This window comes from the organism of the source record quoted next, unplaced genomic scaffold (genome assembly GCF_019419815.1).
Source record: "Pyrus x bretschneideri cultivar Hongxiangsu unplaced genomic scaffold, Pyrus_bretschneideri_v1 Contig7, whole genome shotgun sequence".
Taxonomy (NCBI): domain Eukaryota; kingdom Viridiplantae; phylum Streptophyta; class Magnoliopsida; order Rosales; family Rosaceae; genus Pyrus; species Pyrus x bretschneideri.
In genome coordinates this window covers 3,954,429-3,971,572 of record NW_025999809.1, presented here as the reverse complement: position 1 = coordinate 3,971,572, position 17,144 = coordinate 3,954,429, and the positions used below count along the sequence as shown (strand labels likewise).

General features: G+C 39.8%; 2 pseudogenes; one reads left to right on the top strand and one right to left on the bottom strand.

Moving 5' to 3' along the window:
* The first annotated feature begins 2,800 nt into the window (after window positions 1-2,800).
* On the top strand, window positions 2,801-5,194 carry LOC103927104 (annotated as a pseudogene).
* A 7,938-nt stretch (window positions 5,195-13,132) lies between these two features.
* Window positions 13,133-14,422, bottom strand: LOC125472536 (annotated as a pseudogene).
* Window positions 14,423-17,144: the final 2,722 nt, after the last annotated feature.

Sequence of the window (17,144 nt, the reverse complement as noted above, 5' to 3'; positions counted from 1 at the left end):
TAGAGTTAGATCTTCTTTGATGATCAATTTTCCGAATAACGGGTGGTCTGCTGGAAGTCCTTTTTGAAAGGCTACTCTAGCTATCGAGTCATTGCATCCGACTATCCTTGCCTTCTCTACTTTAAATCTCTTCACATAGTCACGAAGCAACTTTTTTGGGTTCTTCTTGACGTTGAACAAATGATCGGACTTCTTTTTGATCGAGCGATAGGATGAATATTCTTTGGTAAAAACCAAAGAAAGTTTGTCAAAACTTTAGATAGATTGTGGCGGCAGGGTGTAGAACTAATCTTGCGCTTTACCTTGTAGAGTGGTGGCGAATATCTTGCACATAAGATTGTCATTGTTTCAATAAAGGATCATTACGCTTCAGTAGTGCTTTAAGTGTTTCTCGGGGTCTTCATCCCCTTTGAAATATGTGAAATATGGCATGATGAACTCGCGTAGAGGCTCTGCCTGCTCAATCTCGTCTGTGAAGGGTGACCTGCTTATGTTGGTTATGTCCTGTCGTAAAGCCTCATTGGCCACTTCGTTGAGTTGGAAATCACGCGATCGCTTGTTTAGGAACTTCTCCACTTCTTCCTGAATTTGCCTTTGTTGATGTAGCGGAGCTCTTGGCTGCCCCTAGTCTTGACCTGCTGGTCTAGGCTGCTCTTCTACGTGCTCGGTTATCTATCCCGCGGCAGCGGTGCATGTGGTGGATTCTTAGTAGATGAGGGATTTCCTAGGCTGCTGATTGAACTTGAGCCGGATTGAGTGGCTGCTTCTCTCCATCCGTCGTGTTGCCTACTCCGATGTGATGTGGATGATGCTCCTTACGGGCCCAGCTGCGAATGAACACTTCGCTTGGAAGGCTGCTCATGTTGATTATTGAAGTGTGGCCCTAACGTGAATGTATGCTCGTCCGTGCACTTAGTCGAGAGTGCACGCTCCTTCACGCATTAAGACGGGAGTATATGTTATCTCGGGGGCCCAATCGGGAGTGTACTCTGCCCAAACCCTCAGTTTGTGGCTGGTCAAGTGGCTGCTTGTCAGGATGCTACTGGAGAGGTTCTTCGTCTGCCCTTGTCCTTCTTCGGGATACCTCATTTAGAACACATTGCATCTTGGTGTGCTGTAAGAGCTGGTTCACCAAGGTCGTCTGCTGTGCTAGGATGCTTGTCAACTCTATGACTTGTCAAGACAAGTGTTGTTCGCCATTTTGATTAGAAGAGCTTGGAAGGAATGTTTCTCCTTGAGCAATGAAAGTGTGGTAGACTCTAGGCACGAGATTTGAGTTGGGAAATGTCAAATCCGCAGAAAAATATGGTGAAAATTCTTCTGGTTTGATCATCGGTCCAGAAATTTGGAGTCAGGACGGCTGAACTAGCCTTGAACCAATTTGGGCTGCTTGGAAGGCCACGAGAGCAGACTGGGTTGTGGAAACATGCTGGGTCACGGGAGTAAATTGCTCGGTGGGAGCAGGCTAGACCACGGGAGCAAGCTGGGCCACAAGAGCAGGTTGCTCAATGGGAGTAGGTTGGGCCACAGGAGTAGGCTACTTGGCGTGTGGCACATGTGGGTACGAGGTTATGACTCGGCTTAGCAACGCGTTGGGCTCACATTAGGCTTGGAGTGACATGGCTTGGGTCATGGCCTTGGTGCCATGAGCCTTGGATGGCATGGCTTGGGCTTGCTTTGGTGGCACGGCTCGGGCCGTAGTAGTGGTGCCATGGACCTCGCCGTAGTTGGCCACCATGGTGGTTCCCATGGTGGAACCTTGTGGTGGTGGTGCCGCTCCTCCTAGGATCACATTTAATCTTATGGATCGCCATGGTCCCATTTCTTGAATATTGGAATTTTCACTCATGGAGTTTTCTAACTTTCTAGCCATTGTATTTCTCTTTTTCGTTTTATCAAAGAATCTTTGCAAATAAAAAAATTCTAATAATAAGAACATATGAAAAATACAAGTGGACTAGAAAATAGAGAAAAAACCTTTTTATGCGAGAGTCTTCTACGAGTGTGAATTTCAACTCTCAATGAAAGCACCAATTTGTGGATGCAATTTTCTTCCTCCTTGTTCTTGGACAAAATTGCACCTACAAAACTAAGCCTCACGCGCCCACGATGAATGGGGAGGCTTTGGCTAAAGAACCTTTGATGCCAAAGTTAGAATTTAGAAAGAAAAGTATTTGGAGAGTTTTTGGGAGTTTTGGAAGAGTGTGGAACTAGCTTTTTAGAGAAAATAGGGTTATATATATAGGGAATGGAGGTGGCCGGCCCGGATGGTAATCAACGAGTTTTATTCAAGTACACAAAAAAAAAAAAGGGTTTTAATAGAGAAAAATATAGTTTTAAGGCGTAATATCAAAGGGAATTGTTATTGGCACTCCAAAAATCTCATTCTACACTCCAAACTTTGTATAGTTGGAAAGAAAAATACACTTGTGAATAGTGTAGAATGAGATTTTTAGAGTACTAATAACACTTCCCATGTCAAATTTTCCCTTTTTTTTTTTTCAATGCTCGACACTCGATAAAACAAAATGATTCTCTTTTAGGTATTAGGGTAACCAATTATGTAATGGCAATGGGATGCTGTCAGTAAACCATTAGGAAAGTTCAGACAGGTCATGCAATATTTAGAAGACCCTTGTTTGACTTTTGATTTCGCTCACCAAACACGTCATCCCAGCCAGCACTTATAGACGTATAAATAGCAGCCAACCACTCCCCAAATTTAGCAATCCCTTTCTCTCTCTCTCACTCATTCTACTAGCCAAGGCTCCCGTATGAATTAATCAAGGGCAATTTTGTGATGTCTACATAACAAGAACACCCCAAGAAAGCCTTTGGTTGGGCCGCCAGAGATTCATCAGGCGTTTTCTCACCCTTCAAATTCTCAAGAAGGTAAATATTAATCCAAACTTCCTCATCAACTTCTTATTTAATCAATCTTTTTATATGTTCTCTGAAAATTGCATTTTTTGGCTGCTGAGAAACCGGGGACAAAGATGTGATGTTTAAAGTGTTATACTGTGGGATATGCCATTCGGACCTTCACATGGCCAAGAATGAAGGGGGAACGTCTAACTATCCATTGGTTCCCAGGTACGTACTAAACTTGCATTTTAAATGCTACAAGTACTATTGTCAAATGGTACATTGTAGAATGAACACATATATTTATAGTATCTGAATTTGGATTTTGGTATCCATTTAACTTATGGAATGTGAACTGGCCAATGCAGACATGAGATTGTTGGTGTAGTGACAGAGGTAGGGAGCAAAGTACAAAAATTCAATGTTGGAGACAAGATAGGTGTTGGATGCATGGTGGGATCATGTAAATCTTGTGAAAGTTGTTCTGAGAATCTTGAAAATTACTGCCCCAAATCGATACTTACTTATGGTTCCAAGTACTACGATGGAACCACCATATACGGAGGTTACTTTGACATCATGGTGGCCAATGAGCACTTTGGAGTCCGTATCCCCCTTGATAGAGCGGCTCCTCTCCTATGCGCTGGGATTACAACTTACAGCCCTTTGAGATATTTAGGACTTGACAAACCTGGTATGCATGTGGGTGTGGTGGGTTTAGGTGGTCTAGGCCATGTAGCTGTCAAGTTTGCTAAGGCCATGGTGGTTAAGGTTACTGTCATCAGTACCTCCCCTAATAAGAAGGATAAAGCAATTGAACATCTACACGCTGATTCGTTTTTAGTCAGCCGCAATAAAATAATGCATATTAGTAATGCATTTAAAATAATGCATTTTAAATGCTACAAGTACTAATGTCAAATGGTACATTGTAGAACGAACACATATATTTGTAGTATCTGAATTTGGATTTTAGTATCCATTTAACTTATGGAATGTGAACTGGCCAATGCAGACATGAGATTGTTGGTGTAGTGACAGAGGTAGGGAGCAAAGTACAAAAATTCAATGTTGGAGACAAGATAGGTGTTGGATGCATGGTGGGATCATGTAAATCTTGTGAAAGTTGTTCTGACAATCTTGAAAATTACTGCCCCAAATCAATACTTACTTATGGTTCCAAGTACTACGATGGAACCACCATATACGGAGGTTACTCTGACATCATGGTGGCCAATGAGCACTTTGTAGTCCGTATCCCAGACAACCTTCCCCTTGATAGAACGGCTCATCTCCTATGCGCTGGGATTACAACTTACAGCCCTTTGAGATATTTCGGACTTGACAAACCAGGTATGCATGTGGGTGTGGTGGGTTTAGGTGGTCTAGGCCATGTGGCTGTCAAGTTTGCTAAGGCCATGGTGGTTAAGGTTACTGTCATCAGTACCTCCCCTAATAAGAAGGATGAATCAATTGAACATCTACACACTGATTCGTTTTTAGTCAGCCGCAATAAAAGATCAGATGTAGGTACGATGAGTATTAAATTAAGCAAGTTTGTTTTATTATTCAAGTTGATATAAAGTGTGTAGGGATAACTGAACTTCTCTGGTTTTTTGTGTGGATTTTTTAGGCTGCCACGGGCACATTAGATGGTATCATTGACACGATTTCTGTACTCCACCCTCTATTGCCTTTGATTGGTTTGTTGAAGTCTCATGGAAAGCTAGTGATGGTTGGAGCACCAGAGAAGCCTCTTGAGCTTCCTATTTTTCCTTTGCTCGTGGGTAAGCATGCATTTAAAATAATGCACTGACATGTTTACTTTTTGTTTCCTCAATACAAATTACATTTCCACTTAAGGAAGGAGGATTTGTGGCATGAAGCGTTTACTTTTTAAACTGTGTAATGTCTTTGGCAGCAACTTCTTGACAAGAGTACAGTTTGCAATTGCAGGAAGTAAGATAGTAGCTGGCAGTGCCACTGGGGGCATGAAGGAAACACAAGAGATGATTGATTTTGTAGCCAAGCACAACATAACAGTTGATATTGAGGTTATCCCAATCGATTATGTGAACATTGCCATAGAGCGCCTTCTTAAAGCAGATGTCAGATATCGATTTGTCATCGATATTGGAAACACGTTGAAGTCTACAGTGTAGACTTTGCACCGATGCATGTAGAACTGATGCCCCTTGGGTTTTTGTTTCCTTTTTTCTGAAGAATCAACTCTGCTTCTGGTTTTTAATGCTTTGTATCACATTATGAGCGGAATGTAATAGTGCATTTTGAATTTATGAATAAATAGAATGCATGTATTTGAGAATTATTATCATGCGGGATTTGTTTTGGTTTGTCCTGTTAATAATGCCCCAAATGTTAACATGGATCTGTAAATATTCTCCGACAATTCTAAGATTGCTAAAAGGGTTTTTTATTTTTATTTTTGGTCGAAGCTGGAAATTCATTACCAGGAAAAAAGCCAATAAGTACAAGGAAAGCCTAAGTAAGGCTAATAGAAACCATAAATACAACATAGTAATGGAAAATGTTGAAGATAGAGACTTCTAGACGCTGCACTAAGTGCCGAACGTCACTCCACCACTTCCCCGTGGACTTAGCTAGGCGGAGGACAAGGGAAGTCATCCTTGTTGAGGACATGCACTAGGGAAGATAGAGGTCTAATGACCTAAGTGCCAGTATTCATCTCTTAAAGGTTTCTTGATGCCAAGCTGATCTTGGGATCCAAGACCAGCAACATATTTGAAAAGATTCCCCCATTTGTGCGATCTTTGTTAAGGTCGGGAAAGCCTCCCAATTACCAAGGTGAATAGGCCCTTGAAGGCACGAAATAACCTCAGCAAGTCTGATTCGACCATGATTTGGGGTAAACCCAGCTCCCGAGCAAAACTGCAACCACCAAGTACCGCTAAGGCCTCTGCCATCGCAACAGTAGGAGCTGAGATATTGTCCCTCTTTGTTGTGACAAAATCCCCCAAATGGTCCCTAATAACCACCCCGATCTTACCACTCTTCGTGTCAACACACCAACTGGCATCAACATTCACTTTGCATAATAGGGGGCCGGGGGGAGCCACATTGGTGGGGAGCCATTCGTGACATGAACCGGAGGAGGAACATGCACCTCATTCGCTGCAAGGAAAGAATTCACAGCACATACAGTTGCATAAATAACCTGAGTTAGGGAAGGTGGTTTGAGGTTAAAGACAGCCGAACAATAGGCCTTCCATATTTGCTAGCAAGTAAAACCAATTAAAGTCAATAATCTGGACTTCTCCTTATTCCTCCCAATTCCAGAAACCACATGTTTCAGCCAAGAACCCAAGGTAGAAATCTGGTCCTTTTGTATCCGCAGGTTAAAAGGGCCACCAAACCAGACTGGAGCAACCCACAGGCATAAGAATGATAAGTGCTCCACAGATTCTTTCACCTGGTTGCAGATTGGGCATAGGGTTGATGAAGTAGGAAGACGTTTGTGGAGACATTTCTTGGTTGCAAGGCCATTCCGAAAAGCACTCCACAAGAAATTCCTAATTTTTTGGGGTGCATGGAGCATCCATAGTTTCTTCCAAACCTTGCCATCAACCTGTTATGATGCTAAAAGATGACCTAAAGCAGTAGCCCGACCTCGACTTCGTAACCAATGGTAGCCCGACTTAATCATAAGCTTCTTTTTTCTTTTTTATTTTTCCCACGGCCAGATAAGACGGTCATTTCCACGGTGGTCACCGATGGTGGTTTGCAGGATTGTCAAGTGATCAACGGAGGGAATGATGCTTCTAACGTCCTCCAGATCCCAAGAGAAGGAGATTGGGCAAATGATCGAGTCCACCGTCTGACCCAAATTTACTTGGGTATCCTCCAAAGGGGTTGGATGGCCAAGAGGAAAAGATGGGAGCCAACGATCAACCCATAACTTGATACCATGCCCGCTCATAACCTATCAATGAGTACCCTCCTAGATGATTTTCCTGCCTTCCAAAAGGCTTGCCCAAGCCCACGAAGCTCTGGGCCCTTTTTTAGCTTCAAAGAATAAGGAGTTGGGGAAGTACCGGGCCTTCAAGAACTGTACCTAGTGTGAATTCGGTTCATTGATAATCCTCCGACTCTGTTTTGCAAGCAGAGCGAGATTGAATTCTTGGAATGATCTAAGACCCAGACCGCCCTCACTCTTAGGAAGGCCTATGGATTCCCAACTTACCCAGTGGATCTTGCATTCCTCATTCTTTTGCCTCCACTAAAAGCAAGCAATCATAGCATCAAGGTCATTACATGTGGTAAGTGGGAATTTAAAAATGTTCATCGGGTAAGTGGGAATCGCCTACGCCACCGCTTTGATAAGCACCTCCTTCCCAGCTTAGGATATAAGGTTTTGCTTCCAACCTTGAAATTTCCCCATGACTATCCCTTTGATGTACCCCAGAGCCTGGCGCTTAGAGAGATCCCAAATAAAGGGAATGCCAAGGTATAACCCCGAATCACAAACAGAGGGCATACCAAGAATTGTCGAGCATTACCCGTCCAAGCCACTTGGAACGTTGGCACCAAAAAAAATGTTCGACTTTTGCATGCTGATTTGTTGTCCCGACGCAGTACAGTAAGACTTTATTATCTAGCTAATGTTTTCTACAGTCTTGGTGATTAGCCTTGAGAAGTAACAACGTGTCATCTACAAAAAATATATAAGAAATACAAGGGCCTTGGGCTAAGCCTGATACCCTCAATAAATTCCAATTCCACCGGTTTTTGGATTAGAAGCAACAAAACGTCACTGACCAGTAGGAACAAGTAAGGAGAAAGGGGATCACCTTGTTGCAAGCCATGGGTGGGGGAAATTTTTTTACCTGGTTGACCGTTCACCATCATAACAAAGCTTATAGATGAAACACATCCCATTATAAGGGTTACTCATCTCGGGTTAAACCCCATTTTTAGCATAACTTCCCGTAAAAAGTCTCATTCAATCCTATCATATACTTTGTTCATATCTAGCTTTATCCCCAACTCAAATCTTGTTTTTGCTTTCCTTAACTTCAGAAAGTGGAACATCTCATGGGCAATAACAATGTTATCTTGGATTTGACGACCTGTAACAAAAACGTTCTGCATAGGATAGATCAGGTCCAGGGGTAAGGGTTTGAGCCTATTAGCTAGTACCTTCGAAAGAACCTTATATGAATAGTTGCATAAGCTTATTTAACAGAACTGAGCGATCGTCTCCGGATTCTGCACCTAGGGGACCAGGGGCAATGTGAATGAAATTGAGGCGTTCAAGGCAGACATCACCATTCATAAGCTCTTTAGCCATACCACTGACATCTTGGCAGATTGTATCCCAGTTTACTCGGTAGAATACTCCTTGGAAGCCATCTGGGCTTGGAGCCTTGAGGATCCTCATATGAAAAAAAAAACCGCCTCTTTGATTTCCATGTCAAAAAGCATTTCCGTTAATCTCTGGAGAGATTTTTTGATCGACATAATTGAGGATTGATCCCCAATCACATTGGGCTTCGGAAGTAAATAACTTGATGAAATGTTTCTCCACATTTTCCGAAATACTTCTTGGGTTATCCACCTACTGATCATTTTCAACTCGGAGCTTCATGATTTTGTTCTGCCTCCTCCTTTGCAACGTTGATTGGTGAAAGAAAGTCCTATTCATGTCCCCTTCCTTTTGCCACTTGACCCTAGATCGTTGGAGCCAATATTTTTCTTCTTTTTCATGCAACCTGTCAATCTGGATAGAGAGTCACTCAATTTGAGCCCCATTTCATCCCCAGTCTTTTTGCATTTCCTCTAGTTGTAATAACAGGGAACTCAAAGCCGCCCCATTCATACCAACCTGCCTAAGACTCCACTCCAACGACATTTGCAGGAGTTGAGTTTCTTCTGCCACCTATCGAGCCATGCCCCCGAGTACCTTTTTCCCCAACATTTGCGAACTATTTCTTTTCCTTCTTCATCTTTTGCCCAGGACGCGTCATACTTGAATAAGCGTTTGCCCTTCCCCACCCACGGCAAGCAGTTAGTAACAATGGGGTAGTGGTCAGATCCCATCACCGTACTGCATGATCGAGGTGTCCAGCCAACATGCCTGCCAATTCCCATTTGCAAGCACCCTATCCAAGCGGATCTCCACTAAACGTCCATTCCTGGTTCCTTTCCATGTAAAATTTGGGCCCTTGAAACCCAAGTCTAAAAGGTCTGTACCGGTCATGAAGTGTTGAAGGAATCTAGTGCAATTATACAGCATATCAGCACCCCCTGATTTCTCAAAATCCCAAAGAAATTCATTAAAGTCACATCCGCACATCCACGATAGGTCGCATACCCCAAAATGCTGACCCATCCAGCTCCAAAACGCTACTTTCTCACTTCTATACAATGTGCCATACGCCCAAGTTGCACGGAACCAATCATGATTACGGATATGCCTGCAATGGGTATCGATAACGTGTTTTGATGAAAAAATAACCTTCACTTCTAGGGAATTATCCCACCAGAGGCCTAGGCTGCCTGCCACACCCTACGAGGGCACATCGAATCCCTTCACAAAACCCATCCTTCTATGAACCCCCAACAAAGCCAGTCATATAAATTAATGATGAAATATATATATATATATATATATATATATATATATCAAACCCCACAAATCTGTCCTTGGATCCAAATGGATGAACTCCACCACAGAGGTATAGTCACCGTTCAAAATAATAATTCCAATTTCTCAGCAGCAAATTAAACTCCAGACATGACATTTACCAAGTGGCCAGCAGAAAATTGCCAAGCCAGAAGTTAGCTGTTCGATGAAGTGGTTCTTCCGGTATGACAAGATTGTGATCTTCATAAGCGGTCATTCACCATGAAGCAGAATGGAGCTCATGTTGGTACGTATTACAGCGATTTCACTAAGATTCTTCAAGAACGTGATCAACCAAAGTCCTAGACGTACTCCTTGCAACAAAAAGGATCCAGATGCTATCTGAACCACACAAACAAGAGAGTGAGTGCCTTCGAGTTTATTTTTTCCTTGCAGGATTAGGACTAACAGTTGATCAGTAAAACTAAACTCTTTTTTAGATTTTCAACAAAAAACAGCATTATCCAATTGCAACTTTTTCGGATGTGAAATCAGACTTGTGCGCAGTCACAGTCATACTGTCATTTTGTCGTCGTACAACACCAAATCCCTCGTGGTGATAAATAACAAGATAGAAAAGAAGAAAGACAATATTTTGGAATTTTGGACAAGCTTTTCTTGTACTTTTTTTAACTCATTTTTGGAAGGGGATTTCTTTATTCCAAAAATTTGCGAAAAGAGTTTAGATAAGGCGAATTATTTCTCAAACTATGCACATATATATCTCCAAGTTGCAGACTCGAACTCCATCCAAACAAAAACCATGGATACTTTTTCTGCTTATTCTTTCGAATATGAAGTTTGTTTTGGCTTGCTCAGATGTGTTTGAATTTTTTCGTGAACTAATTAGATTATTAGTTTGTAGTTTTAGTTTTTGTGAATGTTATAGATAGAAGAAAATATAAGAGAATGAGGACCGGACAAGGATCAAGAAAGAAGGTGGGAGGGAGGAGGGAGAAGTGGTGGAGATTATATGCAAACAGAAACTTGAAAATGAACACAATTTTAAAAAGTTTTTAGTTAGTTCTCTTTTAGATTTTAATTTCCAGACATATTCCATTCACATTAAGGTTCTAAAACTGCTAGCCCGTTACCAAGTGGCAGGTAGGGTCCTAAATTTTTTTTATAAATAGGTGCATATTTATACTTAAAGAAATATTATATTTGTATTGAGAAACATAAATGCAATAAGAAAATATATTTAAATTATAAAGTACCACAATTTATTGAAAACACATGGATAACAAAACACTTTGGCATAGAGAGACGATTGAACATCGCACACAGTTTGGGTTTTCTTTCTGTTAGAGGGAAAGTGAGTCAAGACTATAAGTCAATTTCAAAAAACAAAAAAAGTCACCTAGCCTGCCTAGCCTGACCTAGATGTAATAACCGATTTTATTTTTTTTTTTGAACAAATGATAGTATTACACTAAGGAGGTAGGGGTTTTTTTGAACAAATGATAGTATTACACTAAGGAGGTAGGGGAGTGGGCTAAGCCTTAGAGCACTTCCACCAGGGTGCAAATGTGCCAGCACCCAGTCAAAAAACCAAGCTGGGGGTCAGTCCATTCACTCTAGCCCACAAACTTGCCTGGCACCCAGCCCAAGCCAAGCAACAGATCAACCCATTTTTGACAGACCCAGAGACCGGCCTATTTGGTTGGTGGATGCAATTCACTCACGAGTGGGCGCGAGTAAGGGACATGGGTGCAGGGGATGGGGCCCGCTATTAGCCCACTTGTTCTTCACTAGGAAGTAGGCGACATGGCCTTCTCAGTGCAGTTGGATTTCCAACGGTTAAAAAAACTTTAAATTTTACTTTTAAAATGGACCGTCCGATCACAAATCAACGGTCCACGTTTTTTCCCCAAAAATAAAAATAAAAAGGCCAAACGGTTAGAATTATGACCGTTGGCCACGTGGCAGCTCCTTGGCTTTTGGATTTGAATATTTTTCAAATCCAACAATCCAGATTAATTAACTACATTAAAATTTATTAAAAATTATGAAAAAATACGGAAAAATTATTAAAAAATACATATAATTTTTTAATTTTTTTTTCTATAAATACCTAACCTTCATCTTCCACCTTACACCACATTTCAATATTTTTTACACTTTGAGAGAGAAAAATGTCTACGTGGAAGCTCATTGAAGATGTTACATTGTGTGAATGTTGGGTTCACACAACTCATGACCCGATTACGGGTAATGAGATGGATAAACCAGAAATGTGGAGTAAAATTACGAAAGTGTTTTGCGATGTACGTGGAAAAGACGCCAGAAGTAGTCAAGGTCTTCAAGGTCATTGGAAAAAACTCAATGCATCCTTTACTTGTTGGAAAAACGCCATCTCTCATGCTTTCGGTAATCTACGTAGTGGGACAAGTTTAGCAGATCAGGTGACAATATTTTTATTTATTTATATATATTCCACCCGCATCAATATTTTAATTTATTTATTTGTGTTACACCCACATTTTTTATAATACTATCTTATCCCACATTTATAGACACTACAAGCACAAGCTTTTTACAATGCAAAGAACCACAACAAATCATTCAACAAATGGGAATGTTGGCAAATTGTCAAAGATTGCCCCATATACAAAATTGTATCAACCGGTCCAGAAGTTGTCATGCACGGCATGGGTCTACACAGTTCGCCAGAACCAGACACGACAGAACAAGAAGGCGACACATTTGAAGACACGGAAGGGACGCCTGAAGAAATGCCGAAGACCCAACCGACTCGTCAGTTCCTCAGGCCTCAAGGTAAAAAGGCATCAAAGAAAAAAGGTAGTTCTTCCAAAAATGACTACACTAAATATATGGAGGAAGGTGAACTGAACATGGCGCGGAAAACGGCTAGACATGAGGAAAAAGCTGCTGCTATGGCAGCAATATTAGCAACTACTGACAGACATGATGCGGCGGCTGAGAGACAAAGAGAAATAGTTAATTGAGAGAACGAGATGATTAGAGAAGCACTTAATCGAGAAAATGAGATGCTTAGAGAAGAAAGGATAGCTCAAGCAGATCGTGACATTATGAACAAGTCTCTAGTAGGACTGTCTCTGAATTCAAAATATTTTTGGACATCGAAAAAAAGTGACATCATGCGAAAGAGGCGTGAAAGAGATGCAGAAACAAGTCGATGGGGTTATAGCTACACAAATCCTAGCAACGAAGATCCTAGCACCACATATCCTAGCTCCAAAGACTTTGTATAATTTCATATTTATTTGTAGTACTGTATTTAATTTCTTGTGTAATTTCTTATTTATTATTAGTACTTTATGTAATTTCTTTTTTATTTTTATTTATAGATGCAATTTCTTATTTATTATTAGTACTTTGTGTAATTTCTTATTTATTATTTGTACTTTATGTAATTTCTTATATATTTTTAGAACTTTATGCAATTTCATTTTTTTTTTTGTACTTTATTTAAACACATCAAATAAGATTACATAACCTCACCAAATAAATTTAAAAAAAATAAAAAAAAAATAAAAAATAAAAAAAACACACCAAATAAAATTACATAAACTTAAAATAAATAAAAAAAACACTATATTCTTCAACCAAAAGCTCATTTTAATTATCTTCACCTTCTTGCAATCCCCACTGGTGCTCAATCAAATCATTCTGACGAGTTACGTGCCAGTATGGCTCTTGCACATTAGTGTACCGCTTAACGATCAATTCATTGTAACGTCCATCCCGTTCCAATGACTCATGTTGCACAGGATCTTTTGTCCGGTCATGAGCATAGTAGATACATGTTCTTGAGTTGTTCATTGAATTCAGCTCATATTCATCGACGACATCATAATCATACTCATCTTCCACAATCATGTTATGGAGAATAATACAAGTCATCATGATGGATCGAAGAGCCTTGACATCAAACAGTCTAGCAACAGACTTGACAATTGCCCAATGAGCTTGCAGGATACCAAAACAACGCTCCACATCCTTCCTACACCCCTCTTGACATTTGGCGAAGTGTTTTTCTTTTTCAGTCTGTGGATGTGGCATTGTTTTGACAAATGTAGACCACCTTGGGTAAATGCCGTCTGCAAGGTAATATGGTCCGTCGTATTTAGTGCCATTAACCCAATATGTGCATCTTGGTGATTTTCCTTGCAGCAGATCGTCAAACACTGGAGATTGAGCAAGGACATTTAGGTCATTCTGAGCTCCCTAAACACCAAAAAAAGCATGCCAAATCCATGTATCAAATGAAGCCACCGCTTACAAAATGATACTTTTGGCTCCTTTTCTGTCATCATAAGCTCTTTGTCATGCACTTGGACAATTTTTCCAAGTCCAGTGCATGCAGTCGATGCTTCCGATCATACCAAGGAATCCTCGCATCTCACCCTTCCTCAGAAGCCTTCGCATGTCCCTTGGCGTGGGTGTCCGGAGGTACTCAATGGTGAATAGGGCTTCAATTGCAGAGCAAAACCACACCAGGGACTCCAAAACAGTTGTTTTTCTCATCCTCGCGATCTCATCCACTTGATATGCAGATGCTCCTTATGCAAGCATTCGCAAGGCAGTTGTAATTTTTTGCTCTGGAAGAAGACCTAGAACACGAAAAACATCATCCTTTTGCACAAAATATGGATCATGATTGCAAATAGCACTTATGATTTTGTTGAACAAACTTCGTTGCATTCTAAAACGATGTCTAAAAACATGATCAGGGAATACGCTGTTGCGAATAAAATAATCTTCCAAGAGCTCTTTACCTTGTCTTTCTCTTTTTCTATCGAAGTTTGCGGCATGTCTGGGTTTGACTATCTAACCCACAGCTTCCATGACACAGTGGGAATGTGATGCCCTCTGCCTTCTATGGTCATCATCCGAGTCCTCCTCCATTGCGAAAGCCTCATCTCCACCTCCACCTCCACCTTCCTCAAGATTGATTAATTCTTCTTGTTGTGCCAACAATCTTTTCTGTTGCTCCACAAATTGTTTATGCACTCTCCTTGAAGAAGACATTGTAAAAAAAAACTCAAGATTTGAAAATGATAAAGAAGGATTCTGAGCTAAAAATAAGGATTGAGTTTGGTGTGAGGATGGATGTAGAGATGTAGGGTTTATATGGACAAAAAAAGAAAGGATGAGGTTCTGGATAATGTCACGTGGCACTACATGATTGGTTAAAAATCTTATCGAAATATTGGCTAAATTATTGCAAACATGAAGTGACACGTGGCGCGTCGGGATTGGTTGAAATCTTATCGGAAATCTATCCACAAGATATTACATTCGGATAATGACACGTGGCGTAATAAGATTGGTTAAAAATCTTATCGTAATCTTGGCTAAATTATTGTAAACAAATAGTGACATGTGGTGCATCGGGATTGGTTGCAAATCTTAGCGGAAATCTATTCACAAAAGAGTACATTCGGATAATGACACGTAGAGTTACGAGATTGGTTAAAAATCTTATCCGAAATTAAAACTATTTTATTTATTTATTCTTTTATAAACAAATTTATAATATTTTAAATGGGCCGGATGCCAGCGCATTTTGTAGGGATGGAGATCGTTTGTGCCAGTGCACTTTTAGACTGGGTGTCAGCGCATTTTTTTAGGGGTGAAGATGTTTTGACCTATTACTGTTCACTAGGGTTTATTACTGTTCACTTGAGTGGATAAATGCGCTGGGTACTAGCGCAAAATCTTTAGAGGTGGAATTGCTCTTACAATGAGCTAGCAATAATGTGGTTCAAATTCGCCTTTGGCGAGAATCAAACCTAAGATCTCTCACTTACAAGTGAAGCGGAATACCACTAGACTGTAGTACTAAGTGGCTACCCGATTTTGTAAACGCCTAGGAATTAATTGTGGCAGTAGCCAACTGCCTAGACTGCTTTTTAGAACATCGATTCACACTACTAGTTTCACCATTTGTCCTTTACCTTTCTTCATTCCTAAATTCCTCAACCAAAAATAAAAACAAATTGATTAGCCCTTAATTTTAATTTTGTATAAATTTGGTAAGGCGTTATGGAAATCTAAAGCATTTCACTGTGGAAGTCAAACTTGAAATTTACTAATTTGTTTTTGCTACAATGGATGTGATTGTTCTGCACGTGCCATTTGGTTTTTTCTCCGGATGATTGTGTATCCAAAACTCAAAAAGTAGTAGTATTAGTATCAATGTGTCCATGGTGTCCTTAACGTCTTGCGGTCATTCGAAATGCTATAGTGGTTATATATACTCATTAACTTTTAGCTCAATTAGAAGTTTAGTCCTTGAATTAAAAATTTGTGAGCATTGGTTTTTGAACTATTATAATATAGAGCAATGGTTATTTTGATTAACCCTATAACAATTGTCATCCATTTTTCACTCTTTAAACCCTTTATTTTTTATGGATTTTCTAATGGACTTAGCCAAAAATACTATTGCTCCACATCATAACAACTCCGGATTTTTAGTTTAGGAACCAAAATTCTAATTGGGCCAAAGTTCTGAACCATTGCTTTAAATTCGAATAATCAACTAAGAATCATAGTTAGAAAGTTTTTACTTGATTCACGTTTTGATTTTAGGATAGTATTATTCACACACCTATTTTTACCTCTCACACACCTTCGTTAACTTTTTGCCATTAATCTTTTTCAATTCATTCGATTTGATGGCCGAAAATTGATTGAGGTGTATGAGAAGTAAAAATGGTGTGCGAATAGCATTACCCTTGATTTTATACCAAATACAAGAAAGAGGATCCAAATGCATCGCTATATAATGCTCTGTCCCTATAGTTTCCTTTCTTCCTATTTTTCTTTTTCATAATTCTATCGATAAAATCCCAAATTATGTTTATACTTTAATTCAACGAAGGGAATGCTGTAAAGATTCAATTTGCATAGCATACTGTGTTCTTTAGAAAATTTAACGTGTAGATCTGGGTGTAAGTGTAACATGGACAACCAAAAGAGCAACACAGAAGGATTCGATATTAAAAAATCTTTTTGTTTCCTTACATTCACTTTTCATTCATTTCTTTTCTTTTACAGACACAGTAATCACAAACATATTATTTAGTATACAAGTAATACGTCTAAATTTAATACATCATTCACATATTTTTTTTTCTATATATTTTATAACTTGGAAGTAAAAAGGGAGGCAACATCTCTATATAAATTACATGGTCAAAAAGTTTGTCATAGATATTGAATAAGGAAGTTGAACTGTCAAGGCTTTTGTGCAACAAACAATATCGTCGTGGACTTGTGTGACAATTTTGGAGATCAATTTGTCAATGTCTTTGATCCCTTATAATGCGAGAACGAAACTCCCTAGCGCAAAATCATATGAATCTGCGTACTATTTTATTGGTCCAAAGCCATTAACACTATTGGTGGTGTTGAGCGCATTTCCAAAGAAAGCTTTGTTGCTTTGTTGTACATTTGTTAGTGCAACTTTAGGAATGGCTGTATCTAGATTTTTGAGATTAAATGTTGATCGAATTAGAATATCATTCCAAAGAGATTTTATGCATTTCTTATGCTTTTAGCCAAATTGGTCTCAGGTTTGCTTGCTAACAAATGAAAACACTCTTGCATTTGCAAGTGGTGT